The sequence below is a fragment of the Carassius auratus genome, unplaced genomic scaffold, assembly GCF_003368295.1.
Source record: "Carassius auratus strain Wakin unplaced genomic scaffold, ASM336829v1 scaf_tig00215565, whole genome shotgun sequence".
NCBI lineage: Eukaryota > Metazoa > Chordata > Actinopteri > Cypriniformes > Cyprinidae > Carassius > Carassius auratus.
Window position 1 is genome coordinate 414,393 of NW_020528142.1, and position 19,758 is coordinate 434,150.

Here is a 19,758-nt window from a genome sequence, read left to right on the forward strand (position 1 = left end):
TGGGCTCAGTGCCTCCACTTAGCATATAATAACAGCGTATCAGACATGGTCATGGACCCCTGATCTGAGAGGAGTCAAAGGCAAAAGGGTGAGGGCAATGAGTGAATAGTAATTAAACTGACTGGCTCTTAGCTCCCTGTCAGGCGTCTGGACACACTCATGAGACAGTGAGCAAAGTCACCTCTGCTTCCTTGGCATGTGGCTTTAGAGTCCTGGACACACAGCCTTCTAATTGGCTTCGACTCTTTACATTACACTGCATTGAGAAAGAGAAATGGAGAAAGGCACACAGATGAAAAACCACATGTGTGTGTGTGTGTGTGTCTGTATGAATGATAGTGAGAGAAAAAGAAACATAGATGCTGAAAGAGCAGGGGAGAATTATTATTTTGTAATTATTGCAAGCTTTATTTATATATTTAAGATATGAAACACAATTACAGGCAGATCTTCTGGGAGCAGGGCTCACACCAGCCAGCCTGCCCATCCCAACCAACAAATTAAGTGCCATTAACATTATGTGCTGCCACTGATACACCACTGTGTGTGTGTGTGTGTGTGTGTGTGTTGAATCTACTGCGCTCAGACCAGCTGACTAAAGCAATAAAGTGTTCACTCTTGGCTGAACACTGATATAAAGATACACATTAAATGGCCTCTGATTCACCACTGCATTCATTACACAACAAACACGGCTGTGATTGGTCACAGTGCTCATCCGCTGAAAAAACAACTTTCACAATCAATTAATCACAGCAGAGGTAATTGCAATCTTGATAACTATTTATTTATTTATTTTTACCTTAATATATTATTATTATTTTATTTTCTTGTGTTTGTGTGTTAAGAACTGAAGTTAGGGGCAATTTAAATTTAAATTTGTCAATCATATAAAAATAGCAATTTCATGGAGAAAGTGTGTTATAATGTATTTAAGTCAGCTAAATAAATGTGAAAACATGGTTCATTTTAAATTCTTTATAATATTGTAATTACATTTACATTACATTTAGTCTTAGCAGACGCTTTTATCCAAAGCATATTCATGGTTATATTATTAATAAGAATAATGCATTATATAATATTACACAATCAACAGGGTGTTAATTGTTTTAACACATTATACATTTTAAAGGTGCGACTTTTACACCTTTAAAATGTATTTGATAGTGGCGTAAGTTATTAATGTGAATATTCGGCTGATTAAAAGGTGTCATACAAATGTAATACAACAAGCATGTCTTTTTAAAACAATATTGCATGAACAAGAAATGTCTGGGATTCGGATGGTATATCATATTTAGTACTACAGCATGACTGTGAGTGTGATATTACTTTCATGCAAGAGTTCAATAAAACAGAAGTTAAGTAACACATTTTAGACAGAATGCAACCTGTTATTTTGTGTCTCAGTCTATGGCTGAATCACAGCTGTGGTGATGTTCAGTTACAGCACTAAAATCACTTCAAGTGAAGTGCTACTGATAATACTAAAAAGTTTCAGACGTTTTGAAGCACACAAGCCTTTTATGGTGAGGAATTCAGCTGTTGAATGGACTGAGGGAAGTGTGTATGTAGAGGGCACTGTGTAATCCTGGTTTCGCAGCTTTTTTCAAATTCATTTCTTCCATCTCTTCGACTCTTATCCTGCTTTCATTCGTCCTCTCTCTCTCTCTCTCTCTCTCTCTCTCTGTGATAACCAAAGTTCTTTATGTGGTTTAATGCAAACCTGCTCCATCAGCACTCCCTACTGCCTGCTTCACACACACACACACATACACACGTGAGGAGATCAAACACAGATTGACCCGCTCTTTCGTGTGTAATGATTTGTGCAAGCAGATGAAGAAGTTGAACACGACACATAATCCAGCGCAGCTGTCAATTAAAGCCGAGAGCAGAAAGACGAGATGAAACCACAGTTGAAATAGCAGACATAAACAAATCAACTCATAAACACAATGAAGAATGTGTCATTTCAGTGAGGAAAAAAAAGAGGTATTCTCATGCTGGTGCATCAAATCAGCCATAACAAACAATGCTAACAAACTGAAGCGATCAGCTGTCCGACAAAGAATTTGTGCACACAGAACTCAACGAAAAATTCCACACTCTACAAATGACTTTTAGACACAACGTGAGGTGAAATAAATGATTAGCATCAATAATACAAATTAAAAAGTTTTCCGCTGAGTGTTCATTAGTCTAATTGTAGGTGGTTTGTAGTTGCTAAGCAACATCACCTTGTGCATTAATACAGAAAAGTGCACAGGTGTGAGTTTATCAGCATTTCACAATAGCTTTGAATGCTTCTTATGCTATTAAATGGTGGAGTTAGAATTATGAGTTTCATTAACTTCCAAACCCTTTGGAATAAGCAATATCAACTGCATTGCACACACATATGGAGCTCTATGCTTTAAATACAGCATAAAGCACCTACTACACACACACACACACGCACAACACAGTAGTCAATGATGAGGGTATTATTTCCACATCATTCCATGGCAGTAAACTAAAGGCGCTTGTTTGTCAGTCATTGATTTTTCCCCCTTCTCTTCGTGTGATTTTGCACAGCATTCTTCAGCATTTTTTTTTTTGTTGCTTGACACCGGGTCAAACCTAATCAGCAACTTCCTGTGCCACTGCTCGTGTGTGTTTGCATGCTGTGTGTGCAGCTTGTCTGTTCTACTGCTCTCTGCTGCCCGCTCATCCCCATATGCAGGCCTCTAGGTTTTCATATTCTAATCGATAGCAGCCCGTGCCTCAGTGCTAACAGGAACGCTTAAGAAAAGCTGCGCTGCTGAAATTTCTAACCGCTTGTCTCTCTCTTTTCTCCTTCTCGCTTTGTCTGTTTACCTGATCCTTAGTGGACGCCAGAGAGCACAAACAAAGTCGAAGGACACATGCCTTAACAAGAACAGTGTGTGGATAAATCATACATGAGCATATAGAATCATGTCTCATGATCTGATATACCACTAGCTTGGTTTGTGCCATTTGACGGTTTAAGAGAGAAAGAAAGTGTCTAGTGTGGTTCAGAGATGCACAATAAGCGAACACACAACAGTTGACACATCACAGTAGCAGAACTGAGCACATACACAGACTTTGATGCATATGAAATGAATTGTTGAGAAAAAAGACATGTGATGAATAAGATGAAAAAAAAAAAACTGTGAAGTTGGACTGTGAAGTTTTTCCATGGCTGTATGGACCCCCTACAGGGTGGGCTCACTGACTAACAGATGACAAACGCTCCATCAAACTGGATGAACGGACTGGATGCCTTTAGAGATTAAATGCTCATTATAACTAATACATTCTCTCATTGGACGCTAATGGAAAAATGCAAACAACAATTGTTCGGGGAATGCTGCATAATTAGCATTAGGCTACCACAAATAATAATACATTTAGAATCATAAAAAAAAGAAAAATCGATACTTGAAACAAAATAATCAACTGAATAAAAATTATATATACATAAACTTTTAATTCAGGTAGTTGCCAAGGCTTTACTTTTCACTATACTAAATGAAATTTACTAAAACTAAAGCTAATAAAGAAAAACAAATTAAAAACCATATAGACATATATATATTTTTTTTTTTTACAAAATTACTAAAACCTTAAATTACAGTGAAAATAAAAAATATTTTAAATTATGAGTATACATCAGTTATACCCTTGCTAAATAATTTAGTATTTATTTATCTATGTGTATTGTGTGTGTGTGTGTATTTATTAAATACTACTTAAATACTACTGATAAAACACTACTACTACTAATAAACAAATGTAGCAACATAAACCAATGCAATATTTTGTGGTGAGACATAATAATAATAAAACTTTATTATTATTATTATTATTATTATTATTATGTTTAAGTATATTTAACTAAACATTAATAAAATTTACAACAAAGTGTCTAATTTCTTCATCTAATGCAACATTTTTTACAAATGCTCCTGGTATGATAGATGGCAAAACAACTTTAAAATGGTGGTATTTAATCCTGCACAATTCACAATAGAATAGAAAATGAAGTTTGCAATGAGTCTGAAGTTTGCAGCAAACATAGGATGAAGTGACAACGCAGCAGTGGCCTTATCCATCAACTGGGTTGAAATGGCCCTGGGCTATTCTTATTGTTGAGCCCTGCATGCACATCATTAAAACCACTCATGCAAACAGTAGGACTGAACATCAGCACTTATGTATGTAGATAAAAATACAGACGGAGAAGAAATTGTAAAAAGAAAATGGTGAAAAAATGTCTGAAAATGGATGAGAGAGAAACTGAGAGTTTGAAAATAAAAAAAAGAAAAGATAACGAGAGGGAGCGATGACGTTTTGGCCTATTTTCTATCAGACTGATCTTTTAGTGTCATTTTATCCCTTTTTCTGTTCTGTCTGTAGAATTATAACATTTTGGAAACACACACACACACACACAGGGGCGCTGCGGGTTGAATACCAGAAAGCTTGAGACTGTTTGTGTCTCTTGGAGTGGAACAATGCCTCCAGTATCCCTCGCTCTCTCAATCTCTGCCTTCCCTTCTCTCTTTTAGCTCCCTCTATCTTTTCATTTTCTCACTCCGTAGCTAGCTTCTCTTTGCCGCAGCCCTTTTCCCCTTCAGGCGACATGTGAAATGAAGCAGAGATGGTCCCTCAGTGGTGAGGAACAGATAAAGAAAGAGAGAGAGGAGGAACAAGAAAACAGTTGAAGAAAGAGATAGACTTATACCCGTACACCTGGGACTTCTGGCTGGCCTAACATGAGAGAGACAGACTATGCTTCGACGCCACCGAACGGGAAATAGATTCACAATAGCTCAGGCACGCACAGAATTAGCAACACACCTGTTTTTTAGGATCTCTTTTGTGATTTAAAGTATTTTGTGTCGTGTTGTGAGGGTGCTGACAGAGCAACATTTGAAAGCCAACACGGGAGTTTGTGCTCTGGCTGCAAAATAAGGTGAATGCATGCTTTAAAATCAACATTTTAAATGATTTATGAATGCAATGCAAATTCAGATTTCATGTTTCATGATACAGATTTCTTTGCAGAAGTTTGTTGTAGCATTTAATGCTATAAAATACCACATAAATATGAATGTATATTTATAAATACAATATTAAATATACTAATATTAAATATGAATACTATACAAATATTCAATTACCATTGTAAAAGAAAATTTTTTTCAATGTCTGTAAAAGTAAATGCTGTTTAATGTTAACTTTTGATTTAAATTGATTGATGTGGCAAGAAATTAATTAAACAGTGATAAAGTTGGGTGATCTATCATAAACACCATTAATAATTATGAGTGTTTAAATATTTGATGTCTTGCTGAGTGCTAAAGGTATGCCTGGAGGTGATGTTCTGAATGATCAATCTGAGTGAGCTGGGTTTAAACTTCATTACCGAACACCCTAGTCTGCACATGCCAATAGTTCACCAACAATCAAAAACTGCTGGAGCTCTCCGAGGCCTCAGCTCTCTGTTCAGACTCTCTCATGCTTCCCCTTCCCTCCCTCCTTACAAGACATTCCTTATTGCCACAGAAATAAAAAGAGACCAAATCCATAAATACCAACAGCATTCTCTCTCTCTTCTCTTAAAATCACCTCCTCAATCCATCTCCCTCTCGTCTCGTCTCCTCTCATCTCAGATCATCACACCTCTCATTCTACTTCATCTCACTTCTCTTTCCTCCCTCTCAACACTCATTTGCTTTCTTTTCTCTCCAGAGTAGAGCAGGTCATAGACCTCTTTGTGTTTTTTTTGGAGGATTCATAGACAGAAAAATGTATGCATGTGTTGATCGAGGATATTGCCACTATGAAGATAAAATATAGCAGCTAAAAATATTTTTGCTTCCTTAAAATAAAAATGTGAGCTTGCTAAAAACAAAAGCTAAACTGAAACTACAAATGTGGACTACATTGCAAATGAAAATACATAAAAACAGAAAATAATATGTGGACACAGCAAATAACGGTACAGCTAATTTCTTGAAACTTTGTACACAACCAGAACCAGAATTTTGTTTAATTAACGGCTACCAACAAAACATTCTTATTCCAAACATTCTGTGCCTTGTACTTCTAAACCAAATCCAGGGACTGTTTTCTGAAGTGGGCCGACTGGCATAAGATCTGAGCGGATCCATCCGTGTTGCTGAATCATAAATGCCTTAGAGATGCCAGAGTGACGGTAGTCACAATTTACAGCTAAATGTAGCAGCAATGACACATTTATAGGTGCATTTCATTGTGCACAAGTACAGCAGCTGTTGCTATGAATCTGACAAATAAAACTTTGAACTTAAATGTTGCCATTATGAAGCTATTGTATTCAATGGGGTGCTATTTTTTTTTTTTTTTAGTATGTGTCACCATAGGCAGATAGAACTATTTGTTTCAAATAGATACACACAAATAAATTAAAATATATTAAAGCCCCATTAAAACAAAACTGAAATTGAAAACCGCAATAAGTAAAAAAAAAAAAAAAAAAATCGATACCATTATACTCATGATGATACACACTCCATCCGCAATGATGCCTGTAATGATGCGCACATAAGTGTCAGTCTGCTGGTTAATGATGATGTTATCTAAGGTCTTCGCCCCTTCCGCAACAACACCCTTCAATACCTGGCCCGCTTCCTGTGATCGATCACCCCGCGAGCCGGGCCCCCACCTCGCCTCAAAAAGAAAACAACCCAAAGCACGTCTCTGACACTCTGCCTGTCAGCCTCCAAAACCCAGCAAATGAAGACGGATTCTCCTTAATTGGGTTTGGGATGACTTCAGCGCGTGCGTGATGATGGGGGGAGAGCTATAATTCCGCCATTATGATCCAGAGACAGCCGTGTTTCATTCCCGCACAAAGTGCACTATTCGATTTACAATGATTCATGCCGCAGCGATGTTAATGGTGCAGACGGAAGTGTGCGGAGAGCGTACTTTGGAGGGTAGCGTTTAAATATGAGCTAACCTTAGTATATGCGCATACACACACTTGCATTTAAAAAATAGTGTTAAGCGAATGATTGAAAGTTATGATGCATACAGTCGTGGGTTTCACATTAAAATGCAATATTTTTTGTATGTGGATACTCTATGTTGAGAGTACAATAAAATACAGCAACACCATTGGTTATTTGACTTCCCAGTCTATAGGATAATAAAGGAAGGTCAACAATCAATCATACAGAAACAAATGAAAACCAGTGCAGAAGAGAAAAAGAATGGTGGGATTAGAGGATGAATGGGCGAAAAGATGTCAATCGGTGAATTTGCCTGACTACACTTCCCAAGCTGCAGTGCTTCGCAGAAAATAATAAACAAACGCAACACACCACTAAATAGCAAGGTCAACATTTCAACATTTTACATATACTGTACAAATACACACACTTATGTACATACTCACACAGTTCCAGAGACTTCTGCCTTAAGTCTAATTGGGTCCTACTTATGCGAGAAAGCCAAAGAGTGCTCATCAACACATGTGCTGTTAAAACAACCAGGGCTTGCCCAGTTTATGGCTGAAACCAGCAAATGGGAACAGCAGGGTGCTGAGGGACAGCCTGTTAACACACACACACACACATAATCACACGGCCAATTACAATGAGGGGTGCGGGCAGGGTCCTTACACGGGTCACATGTGATTAGCTGCCACAATGGTAGAAAGAGTGGGATAATTTTTGGCTAGCCGAGCGCTCTTTGTCAACAGACAATTTTTACAGACAATGCTGTTGATCTTTGATATGCAGATATTCTAAAGACACATATAAGAAGTTACATGTAGGAAGAGTCCTTTAGCCTTTGTATATAATGAGCTGGGAACTGCGGTCTTCTGCGTTGTGTCAGGGTGATTCAACAACGTGCCAGAATACGGGATTTAAGCAAATGCAAAAATATGTGACTGGGTTCAGCCCAAGCAGTTAACCAAAGAGTGCCAATCCACACCAGCTGGAGATAAGCTGGCATTAGGAACTGGCTTCCAGAAGCAGATATTTACCGTACAGGAATGTCAAATGGGGATGTAGGCTAGATATAATCTAAGAAATGTCATGAATGTGATTGTGGTGAGTGATGCTTCCTAGTCTGGTTCCTAGCTAGCTAGCTAGCTAGATAAAAGATACACAGAAAATAGGACAGAGAGATACTCCATATGTGACATGAGTAGGATGATGAAGGTTTCAGCGGTCAGGTTGGAACCCCAGGCCACCACCCCCACAAACTGACCTTTGCACCCACAAATCCAATCTCCTTTCCAGTTCAGCAAGCAAACTGTCCCTCTGGGAGGGTTTGGACCCACTCACAACCCAGCTGCTGAACTAGCAAACTAGAGTAACCTCAATCTGCCAACAGCAACAGTTTCTTTTTACTGTGTTAGGTTGTTAAGAGTAGACATAACCAATGACTTAAATAACTCCCATTCCGGCTATACACTGTATAATACAAGGTCAGCCTTAGGCTTCCTAAGACATGGGCATTCTGAAAGAAGATGCACAAGGGAGATCAAAAGGTTCAAGTAGTTAAGTCCTTGTGAAAGGCCTGCTCATCCGGAGGTGAAGTGTTGAGCAGAGGGGTCAGAAAAAAAAACCCTAATCCTAACCCACCCGCTTTAGGTAACTGAATGAGAGCAAACGAAAGAAGAATTAGGTTCAGGTAAGAGAATGAGAGAAAGCATCACAAATAATGAGAGAGATGGAGAGAGAGAAAAAGAAAGAGAAAGTGGCTGGTTGCCATTTGCTTTCAGCCTTTTTATGGCACCGTTTCATGTGCTGTTAAGTCTAGCACCTTCTTTCACGAGCGTGTTTTTGGAGGTAAAACAAAGATGAATGACTCGTTAAATAAAGTTTAAGAGAGACTCGTGAGTGATGCTGATTACGTCTCTTTACACCAAGGGCATTGTGCTAGCTGGTAATTTTACACTGTTAAAAAAGCTCCGGCACTTGCTGAGGATGGAAAAGAAAAGCAGCCTGGAAATAACAAGTGGGGACAATGGCTTCCTTGCTTGCAGTGAAAAAAGATAGGCACGAAGAGAAATGTGCACGCTTAGAATGCTGAGCTATTGATCTTGCTATCTACCAACTCCCACTTTCTTTCTGCTATGCCACACTGCCACATCCATACACATATGCAAAATCATTAAACAAAAGTAATTTTCATACAGTTATTTCACAATTTGGTCATAATTAAAACTAAAACCTACTACTTTTATTTAATTTAGTTTCTGTGGGAACATGTGACTCAAGTGTTTTTACTAGTGTCAGCCTGACACAGTTCTCATTATTCCGTCTTGTTTTTTTATTGCTATTTCAGGAACTGAAAATAGACTGCGCCATAGACCAACTAAAACCTGGTCTAAAGTCTAGCGCAATATTTTTTATTTAAAGAGTGAGGAATATGTGAATATATAGCTAGGTGCACAACGAGCATACACTTTGCTTATTACACACGGACAAAAAAATTTTAAAAATGAAAAATTACATTCCACCATGTAAATAGCGAACCGCCATGGCACGAGCAGAACTGGCTTTTAAAGAGGATGGGACTCTGATTGGTTTATTACATGTTACGCCTAAAAACACAGCATAACTCATTAAGAGAATAGGGACAACCCTTTTAGTCCATGCGCGTCCATTTTCCCATTGTTAAAATGGCAAAAGTTAATTCGGACATGAGTGCACCTGCGCCATCCTCTTACATTGTTGACACAGGGTCAATAGTATGTTTGTTTCAGTTAACTTATATATTATACTTTTCCCCATTTTAATGATACCAGCACTCAAACTTCACACTTTAATGAAGATCATGCATGATAAATGAATGTTCCTAAGGAGCTTGTGCTTTAATGGACAGAAATCTGACCTTTTTGTGGTACGATTAACTTGGTCAACATGCAAAATTGCTTAAATTAAAATGACCTAAATTTGCAGGAAAACATAAATATTGCTCTATCACTTCATGTCAAAATATCTTTGCAAAGTCCAAAAACTTTTGGTTTATTTGCCAAATTTTCATTTTGGATTCAGACATTTGAACCCTACTCTACTGTGTGGGTGAGCACAGTTTAGTACGTTGTGGTGTTTTTATGAGCCATTAAGAGGGTTGAAACGGACCTTCAAGCACGGATGGGAAAAAGCATTCAGTAAACACATTTAAAACATGTTTGTCCAGGAACAAAAGCTCATCGTGTTTCTGTGACACTGTCAAAGACGCTTCCGCACGCAAACACTACACTAATTAAACTGAAACGGGCTGGTGGCTTTCATATTTCACAATGGAGCTGGCATCAACACAGTCACGTGGCTATACAGTCACTCTGCTATGAAGACATAGCTGGACAGCACATAATAAATTAGCTGTTGTTGCAGATAGCAGTTTTACTTCCTTTTGTCTTTAATAGAGCGTGCTGTGAGCAATTACCTCTGTGGAGAGGCCTAATCTCTCAGCATTAAACCAACCAGCACTGCCAGTGCTACCTCCTGGGCAAAATGGCAGACTGAGGCCTCTCGGAGGGTGTAATCTCACACGCGCACATACACATACACAAACACCCAAGCCTTTCATTATCCTCATCCCTTGTGATAACAAAATCAGTCAAGGAGCTCGCCACCAGACAACACCCGCAGCACACCTGCCATACGGCCTGCGCTGTTACCTCAGGAGACCACAGCTAGGGACCAATCAGAGGTGCGAAGACGGTCACTGTGGGACAGCGGGCCAGGAGATGGGGCAGTTGAAGTGTCAAGGGGATTCATCAATCGCAAATCATTGTGCATGGAAAAAAAAACCTGAGTCCCTGAGCACAGAGCTATAAAGCCGGAAACAAATTAGACTCTCAATTTCAGCTAGCTTCCTTCCGTCTTGCTCAAATTAAGCTGCTTTTGAGCTCGTAAAAGTGGATATGTGACCCTGGACCACAAAAGAAGTCATAAGTCGCACTGGTATATTTGCAGTAATAGCCAACAATACATTGTATGGGTTAAAATGATTGATTTTTCTTTTATGCCAAAAATCATTAGGATATTAAGTAAAGAATGTGTTCCACAAATATATTTTGTATAATTCCTAATGTAAATACAAAAAAACTACATTTTTGATTAGTACTATGCATTGCTAAGAACTTAATTTGGACAACTTTAAAAGGTGAATTTCTCAAGATTTTTTATTTTTTTTGCATCCTAAGATTTCAGCTTATTTATTCAGCTTTCAGTTGATGTATAAATCTCAATTTTAAGACATTGACCCTTATGACTGGTTTTGTGGTCCAGGGTCATATATGTATGAACTTCATAATATAACTATACTTATCAAAGATAGCTTGCATGCTGTCTACCCCTGAGGATAATTTACACATCCATATATACATCAATCTCACCTGCGAAACAAACTCACAACTCATTTTAATTGGGCTCAATAACAAAAGCCCCTTTCACACTGCCATTCTGGCAAATACAGAGGTAAAGTGTTCCTGCAATTGTTCCCTGGTCGCTAGATTTTGCACTTTCACACTGCCAGTGATTACCCGGTATATGTGCGTGCTTTCACACACAACCCTCGTAATGTACGAGTCGACAATGCTAGGCACGTTATACTTTCACTGAAGCAAGCAAAGATCTCGGCGTCAGCGCGGAAAGTGAGGAACTAACTGATCTCTGCTTCATTACAGTTTGCACATGTGTTTTCGTCGCGAACGTTGATCTTCCTTCAAAACAGCCAGTAAAAGAGTCGCGGAATTAGATCTGGCTTTTGTTCACACAGCGCTCGTCCCAGGTCGAACCCCGCAATGTTACTAGGTCCCCGACCCGGGTTCAATTCGGTAATCAATCCTGGGACGTAGTTGCTTTCACACAGAAGGGGACCCGGCAATGTTCCGGAAATATTGCGGGTCTGACGTGCAGTGTGAAAGGGGCTAAAGAGAGGTTTTAATAAGCAGGATTAGTTTTGTGAATGGATGGGTGACAATAATGCAGCCTAAACTAGGTCAGTCAGAGGTGTCAGACGGCCTAACAGGAGGCCGGAGACTTATCCGTACAGTCAAGCCCCCTCAGGGTCAGTCTCAGCTGGCTTGCACAAGTCTGTGAGGTGTGTGAGAGTCTTCCTCTTTTTACTTTATGCCAGCATCGCTTTTTAGAAAATGGTGTGGCGCTGTTGTCTGGTTGGTGGCAATTCTCTGGGAGCAGATGTTCAAATGACACCAGCTGAGAACTGAGCTGGGGAGAGAAAGGGAGAGGGTGGCGGATTGGGCAGCAAAGGGAGACCTGCCTCGCACACCCAGACCAACAACAGGGAGTCAATACATCTGGCCCGAGAATAACAAAGAGAGACGGAAGGCACTAGGACTTCAGCAGGATGCTTCTTCCATCTTTACACTCAAGGCTTTAATCCTGCCGATGATGCCAAAAAATATGTACACTTCCCCGTGAAGTGCCTGTGGCAAAGACGGAGAGAGCGAGGGTTGATGCTGGGCGTCAGATGGAGCGGCGGGTGTTGCGTGCCCACGCATCTGGCCTGGATCTCAGTCGTGGCCATTGAGCTCCCAAACATCCAGGCAAGCACACTCCTTCAGATACACGTCCGCGGCTTAGAGAGCCACTGTCAGACAACTGCAGTAAACACGCCTCAGATCCTAGATAAAGCCATACACAAAAGAGCCCATCTGTGCGAGTGTGTATGTGTATGTTTATATGTGTGTGTGTGTGTACGTTCTTCCTCCTCAAAACACAGCTTATCCTGACAACAAACAACATGGCTGTCAAATTGCACACGCCCAAAATAGTTTCTGCAAACACACACACACACAAATATCATGATTCATGGTCTTTATTGTGAGACCAACTGGATGAAGCTTATAAAGAAGTGTCTGGGGAATATTTTACAACCAAAATAAATTAATAATAATAAAAGGGAAAATACATTTTGGAATAATATATAGCCCCCTTCCTAAAATCTTGCCCTGGAGGTCCAATGCACTGCAGTGTTTAGCTCCAACCCTGATCAACCTCCCCTGTCTGGGATTCTCTAATGATCCTAAAGACATTAATTGGCATTGATTAGCATGCTCAGGTGTGTTTGATTAGGATTAGAGCTAAACTCTGCAGCAAAGTGGATCTCCAGGTCCAGATTTGAGGATCCCTGATATATAGCATTTATTGTGAGAATTGTCTTTACTGTAAAACAAAAATAGGCTCCACTGTGAAATATACTTTTCTCTACAGATGTGAGCTTCATCCATCAGTCATATACCCACAGCTTGAAGAAAATGCCAAATGATATGTGGCTGCTATTGTTTTCTTCAAGAAGGGAATCAAAATCAGAATAAATCAATATACTGTTCTGTTCTTTGATCCCTGTTAAATAGTAGTATATCAGACATTCGATCCCATACAGGGAATCATTTTAGTTTTGACCGAGTGCTCTCCAGATCAACGTGCATAATGTGTTTCCTGTAAAAGCAGAGCTGGATATTTACGATAGCTGTTCCTCATCAGATAAGAGCCTGCATCTCTGCTCATAAGGATCGCCTTTCTCTTCACCTCTGTGTATCTCTTTCTTTCTCTCGCCTTTTCCTTTTGGAGAGGGATTCAGGTCTAGTTACAGCTACTGGAAGGGTCTGTTTTTCTACTCCTCTGGCCTTTTAAAGTTCTTCCCATAATGCCTCCATTTTCTTGAACAACACCAAATTACCACTGCCATACCCCCTTAACCTCTGTTAAAATTTAAAATCTAATTCGGTTCAAATACCATTCGGCCTGTCCTAAGCCCTCCATCTTTCTCCCTTTATTCCTTTTTTTTCATCTCAGAGTAGTAAACTCAATGTATTTGACAATTGTTAGCTGCATATGTTATAATATGAATATGAATTCACTGGTACGGTTGTGCACTTTGTTGTGCTTTGTTCCATGGACTGAGTGACCAATGGACCGGATACCACTCATACCTGCAGGCTGTATTTGTCAAAGAAAGGCTCTGGAGCTGTGGTTGGGGTGGGGGAGATTTCGGGGAGCAGCCCACACAAAACAGCCCCTCTGTCTGCCTGTTTTTTTCCTTAGTGGGGTGGGGGAGATGCATGCGGTGGAGACATGTCAGTCTCAGCAGCCCATTTCCAAATTACCCTCTCTGTGTGTGCGAACATGGGAAGAAGTGTGTGAACATGACTGGCTGCTGAGTGGCAGGGGCTTGTCCTAAAGGCTGGAATGCTTGTCAGATGCTCCACAATCCCCCAAAAGCCTTGCGGTACAAATCTGCTCAAGTGTGTGAGAATCAATATGATGCAGGTTCCTTAGGTTCGGGTTAACATCACATCATTTACTCTGCAGTTAAACCTCACTTTATCTGGGTCAAAAGTGCACCGCTGAAATAACGCGAATGCAATGTGTTCAATAGTGACAGGGCAGGAAAACTCACAGAAGATTAAGAGATTAACATGGAGAGTGAAAAAAAAAACTGCTTTGTGCAGAATAGTAGAGGACAAAACAAAAGAGAAACTGAATGAAGTCTCTCTAATTATGCTGCCTTAAGGTGCACATTAACAACATTTTGGTGATTTTCACAGGCAAAAAGGGCCATTGTCTATTGTTAATAGGGGTAGCGATGTATGAAGCACAGCTCACGCAGGAAGACACTTTAAATACAAGCAGCTTTCTGTTGGTCAGTGAGCCAAATATGTGTGTCCACTGAACCCATTGTGAAACCTGCATAGGAAAATCTTTCACATACACACAAAATTCTAGATCATGTGGATTCCTTTCTAAAGTACTGTATTTCACCTGCAAAAATGCATCGAACAATGTCAAAGTGACAGCACCTTATAAGAGAATCTGACCTAAATAAAAATAAATGCAGCATCACATGTCAATACCAGATTGCATTGCAACAAACTCAGTGGAAAGAAGAGAAATATGGACTATAAATACATTTCATTAAAAAGAATATACCGTTAATATCCATTATTTGCATGTGATGTTTTTTATCCATATTCCAGTGCATTGTTAACATGTTTGTCTAATCCTGTTAGAATTAATAGCGAGTTAAGTCTCTTGTACTGTTAGTGTGTTGTATGAAAGCTGTTGCATATGTAAAGCTTTTTGAAATGTGCTGCCAATGTAGGAAGTAGACATGCAGGTACATGCAGTTTTATACGTTTTTGAACCGAACTATGTTTTAAACTCATGCCTTTCATTACACTTAAAAGCACACACTTAAATAAAATGCCACAAGTAAAACACACACACAAAGAAGAGAGGAGCATGTGTGGCTAAAGGGTTTGTGTGACCTCTGAGCATTGAAAAAGGCAGGCCATCTGATGCCCGTCTCTGTCCACCTGATTGGTTGACCTGAATTCCTACATCAAAAGGACTGCAACGATTGTCACAGGGAAAGTCTACACCACTGGATGACTAGTGGAATTAACATGGTATGATGCATTTTTATGCCTTTATTTGTGTGTACTTTGCTTTATTTTCAGAACAGAAGGGAGAGAATTTTCAGATATTGAGGAGCTTTGAAGAGCTTTCAACAGTTTTTTTTTTTTTTATGAAATTGAAGTGCTGAAATAGGTTATGTCAGAGGCTATGTGGAAATATTCCAGTCTCAACCAACACACTCTAATAGACACACACATGCACAGGCCTAAAGCACTATTGTGACTGAATATGAAGCCCTACCTACATCACCAAACTGACTGATTCAAGGTCTACCAACTGCAATCACACAAATAAGATGAAATGCATTCATGCATGCAGATATAAATGGCCAGAGTGAACCCAATGCTAATTAGACCCTATAAAAGAAACTTGCTTTTCCCATTGTGAAATAAATCTGGTGTCTTGTCAAGCTGAGTAAGGTTGCAATTTAAGAGCATGCCCGGGTAAACATAATAAATAAACACTGTCCATAGCTCTGATTTTACACACACACAAGTTCTGTTCCAAAACCTAGTGAACTGTCTACTTAGCATCTGAAGACATCTGTTTCAAACACTAGGCAGCGTAGCTATGATTAAATTCAGGTAGCATAGCTTATTTTCTTTGCATATCATGAAAAATGAAATAAATATATTCTTATTCAACTCAATCCAATTAGAAATCTAGGCCTACTATTTCATCACAAATAATTACATTTATATTGAATTTTTATATTTTTAAAATGTTAGCAATGTTTGCTAAAAGCAAACTCTTATGCACTTACAGCTTACATTTGCAATTCTGTATTGAAAAAAATTTGACTCTTATAATAAAACACTTCTTCATTTGTAAGTTGCTTTGGAAAAAGCATCAGCTAAATGAATAAATGTAAAAGTATGGTGATGTCTATTTAGTCAGTTGGCAGCTCAATGGGTTTAGTAAGAGCTTCAGGCAGCATTGCTTAAATAAAAATCGACCAGAGACACATACGAGACAGAATAACAGCCAATGTGATAGGCAAGACTTATTTTTCTGGGCATAGATTGGAATAGCATCACCCCTGAGATGAAATAGTGATTTGTGTCGATAGGGTGATATGTCTATTTTCTGCTCTCTAATGGTATGAAGTTGAAAGGCCACTGGTGGGCTGAGTTAGAGCACTCTGTAACATCTACTTGACTGACTGGCCTCTGGAAATAAAGTGATGCATTCATTGTGTGTGTGTGTGTGTGGTGGGGAGGGGGGGGGGGTTGTATGGTTGTGGAGAGCCCAGTTCCCTACTACTGACTAATGAGGGCACCTGAACACCCCACACACATCCACAGATAGGTCCCTCATTATGGAAGTGTTGGGGTGTTAATATGGGGCGCAACTCTCCTTTGCATGATAACAATGTCAGTTTGTACACTGCTCGAGTCCCCGCGTCAGTGTCCCTCAAACACATTATTGCAAGAGAGAGAAAGACACCACACTCGCATTGCTGTAAGAGCCATTAGCATCCATCCTCCAGCACCGCTTCAAAGTCAGACACACACACGCACACACCTATACAGCAAACTGGCTGGCAAGGTAAACAGGACACAATGGGCCTTTAGAAAGCTTAAATAAATGTTAATTAGCCATCAGTTTGAGCAGGATGTGCCATAACAAAGTCCCTGGGCACACTCTCGGCCAGAGCCAAGGAGATGTTTTTGGGCTGTTTAACGTTACTGGGACACTGTGTGTTCAAGCAACTCAGTAAACAGATGGTGATTAACCGCAAAACTAAAGCCCAGCGCACAACAGAAGACTTAGTCAGCAATCACAGCGTGAGAGAAAAGAGTTATGAGGACAAGACACTGAAATAGACTGAACTGCTATTTGGGGATGGAAAGAAAGAGAGAGAGAGAGAGGAGAGATGGATACACCTGTGAGTCTGTGTGAAAGCTGGCATAAGCTTGATGCTGGCACAAACTGTTAAAGAGATGACTCAATAGAGCAAAAACATGAGCTTCACTTCAACTGACTGTTTGGGGGGCGATAACTGTGTGATACGCTAGGGCCGGGTATCGGCAACCACCTCACGATACGATACGCGCTGTGGTGCATATGGCACGATACAACACACCGCGATACATCTCACTATCATAATTGGATCGTGACTGAAACAGAGTTAAATGAGAGAGACACTTTGCTTGTCAGGGAGACAGAGGGAACCTGAGAGAATCTCATAGAAACTGCTCGGATCACACTGAGAACTGATGGATCGCTGATTCTAAATTGAACTGTACGAAATGATATGATTCAAAACATAAATAATTCAAAAACAAGGACCTTAAGGCATCAATACAATACTGTCTGGAAAAAGATTTGATAAATAACAATACAGGATTTTATCAGCACAGCCCAAATCACTTGCTAAATTTATAAAAATCAGTATACAATATAATATTTATTTAAAAAGTACTTTTAGAAATAGTTTTTCATATATTTATATTTTAATCATCGTCAACTCTGTTTTAGATGTTTCTCTTAAATCTCCTTGAGATAAATCAAATAACTGTTGACAGTAAAAGTATAAATCACTGTGATAAATGTGATAAAATACATGAAAATGAATCACAACTTCATATGTCAGGGATAATCTTAAAAAACTCATATATTGAACACTTATTTGTAATGACTAGATGAAAAAGAAAAAAGAAAGAAATTAAACTGATTCAGAGTTGGTAATAGAAGTTTTTTTTATTAAAATATTTGAAAGTATACTGACTTTCGACTGTAGACATTGTTGGGTCTAGGGACCAATTCTCACTATTAACCGGTTGCTTATTAGCATGCATATTACTTGCATAATACATATCTTATTAGTACCTACATTATATAGTGCATATTCTGCATGACCATATTCTACACCCCTAATTTTACCCTAAACTTATCAACTACCTTACAAAAAAATTAGTTTGAGGCAAAAGTCGTGGTTAATGGTTTGTTAATATTGAGAACTGCACCTTAAAATAAAGTGTGGCCCATTGTTGAGATCTCTTCTGAGCCTCTGTAAAATGTATTGCTCTATAAGTTACATATAAGGGTAACACTTTAGAATAGGGAAATCTTATTCACTATTAACTACAACTTTTTTCTCAATAAATTCCTAATTTTCTGCTTATTAATCGTTAGTAAGGTAGTTGGTAGGATTAGGGATGTAGAGTAAGGCATTAATATTTGCTTAATTAGTACTAATAAATGGAAAATATTCTAGTTATATGCTTGCTAATAAGAAACTAGTTAAGAGACCCTAAAATAAAGCATTATCCATATAAGTTGTATAAATAAATAAAAACTATCATATAGATGTGCATGAATACATTTGCAACCTAAACTTCTGTAACCCAAGGTCAAGACGAGTACAACAACAAACACCCCCACACACATCCAGACACAGTAAGGTTAAAGTGTAGGATCTTTCTGTTTTTCCATTAGATCTTCAGGCTACAGGCTCTGAAGAACCACTCAATAAACCTGGAGGTGGAGGCCGCTAAAATGACCTGCTATTCTTTGAGATATATCATGCGCACTCGTTTCAGAAGACTGGAAAAGATGCCTGCTTTTCTTGTGTTACAACCTGTGCTGCCCAAGTGCTTTTAAGGCTAATGAAAAGCCAGCAGCCGTGAGATGCAGTGAGGCAGAAGCTGTGCAAGTACAGACACACAAAATACCAGATACAAACGCAGGGTCCTAAACCGTGGCTATTGTCCCTGTATGTCACTGGAGTGACGTGGGCTCTTTGACATTGTCTTAGTGTGTCAACTCGGATGGACCATCCTTTTTTCACCAATGGCCAATTAGGTCAGACGCTAAAATGTCAATGCCAGCAGCACTGTCTCATCACATGTTAGGGATTCATATCATGTCTGTGTGCGTGTGTGTGTCTGTGTGCGTACGCGTGATATCCTTCCCATTCAAGTGTATTAACTTTCAGTGTGGCTTGTGAAGTGTGGGATTAAAACAAATAAAGCAAATAAAACAAGCGGTACTTCAATTGGCAGATCATTTAAATGTATTAGCATTTTAATGGAAAGATAAGGATTTTCTCTCTTTCGTTTCATTTTCTCGCTCTTTTCACTCTCTCTGTTGCTCGTGTAAGCACTTAACGCCGGTTGTTACCAAAAACCTTTTTTGTTTTGATCAAAAGGGCTTTCAGAAAGCCAAGCAACCCTGATCTCACCAGCTGACCTGGTGTTTGCAAATGCAAAACCTTTAATCACTGCAAACATTCACATTCTCAACCCATCTCCATACACAGACAGTACATATTATGGGGTGGACT

The 19,758-nt window shown here is 39.2% G+C and overlaps 1 protein-coding gene across 1 annotated transcript in view; it reads right to left on the minus strand.

Annotated features, from left to right (window-relative positions):
* tenm3 (teneurin transmembrane protein 3) overlaps positions 1 to 19,758 on the minus strand; it is a 265,306-nt gene that overhangs the window by 123,361 nt on the left and 122,187 nt on the right. The gene's annotated exons all lie outside the window — the stretch shown is intronic.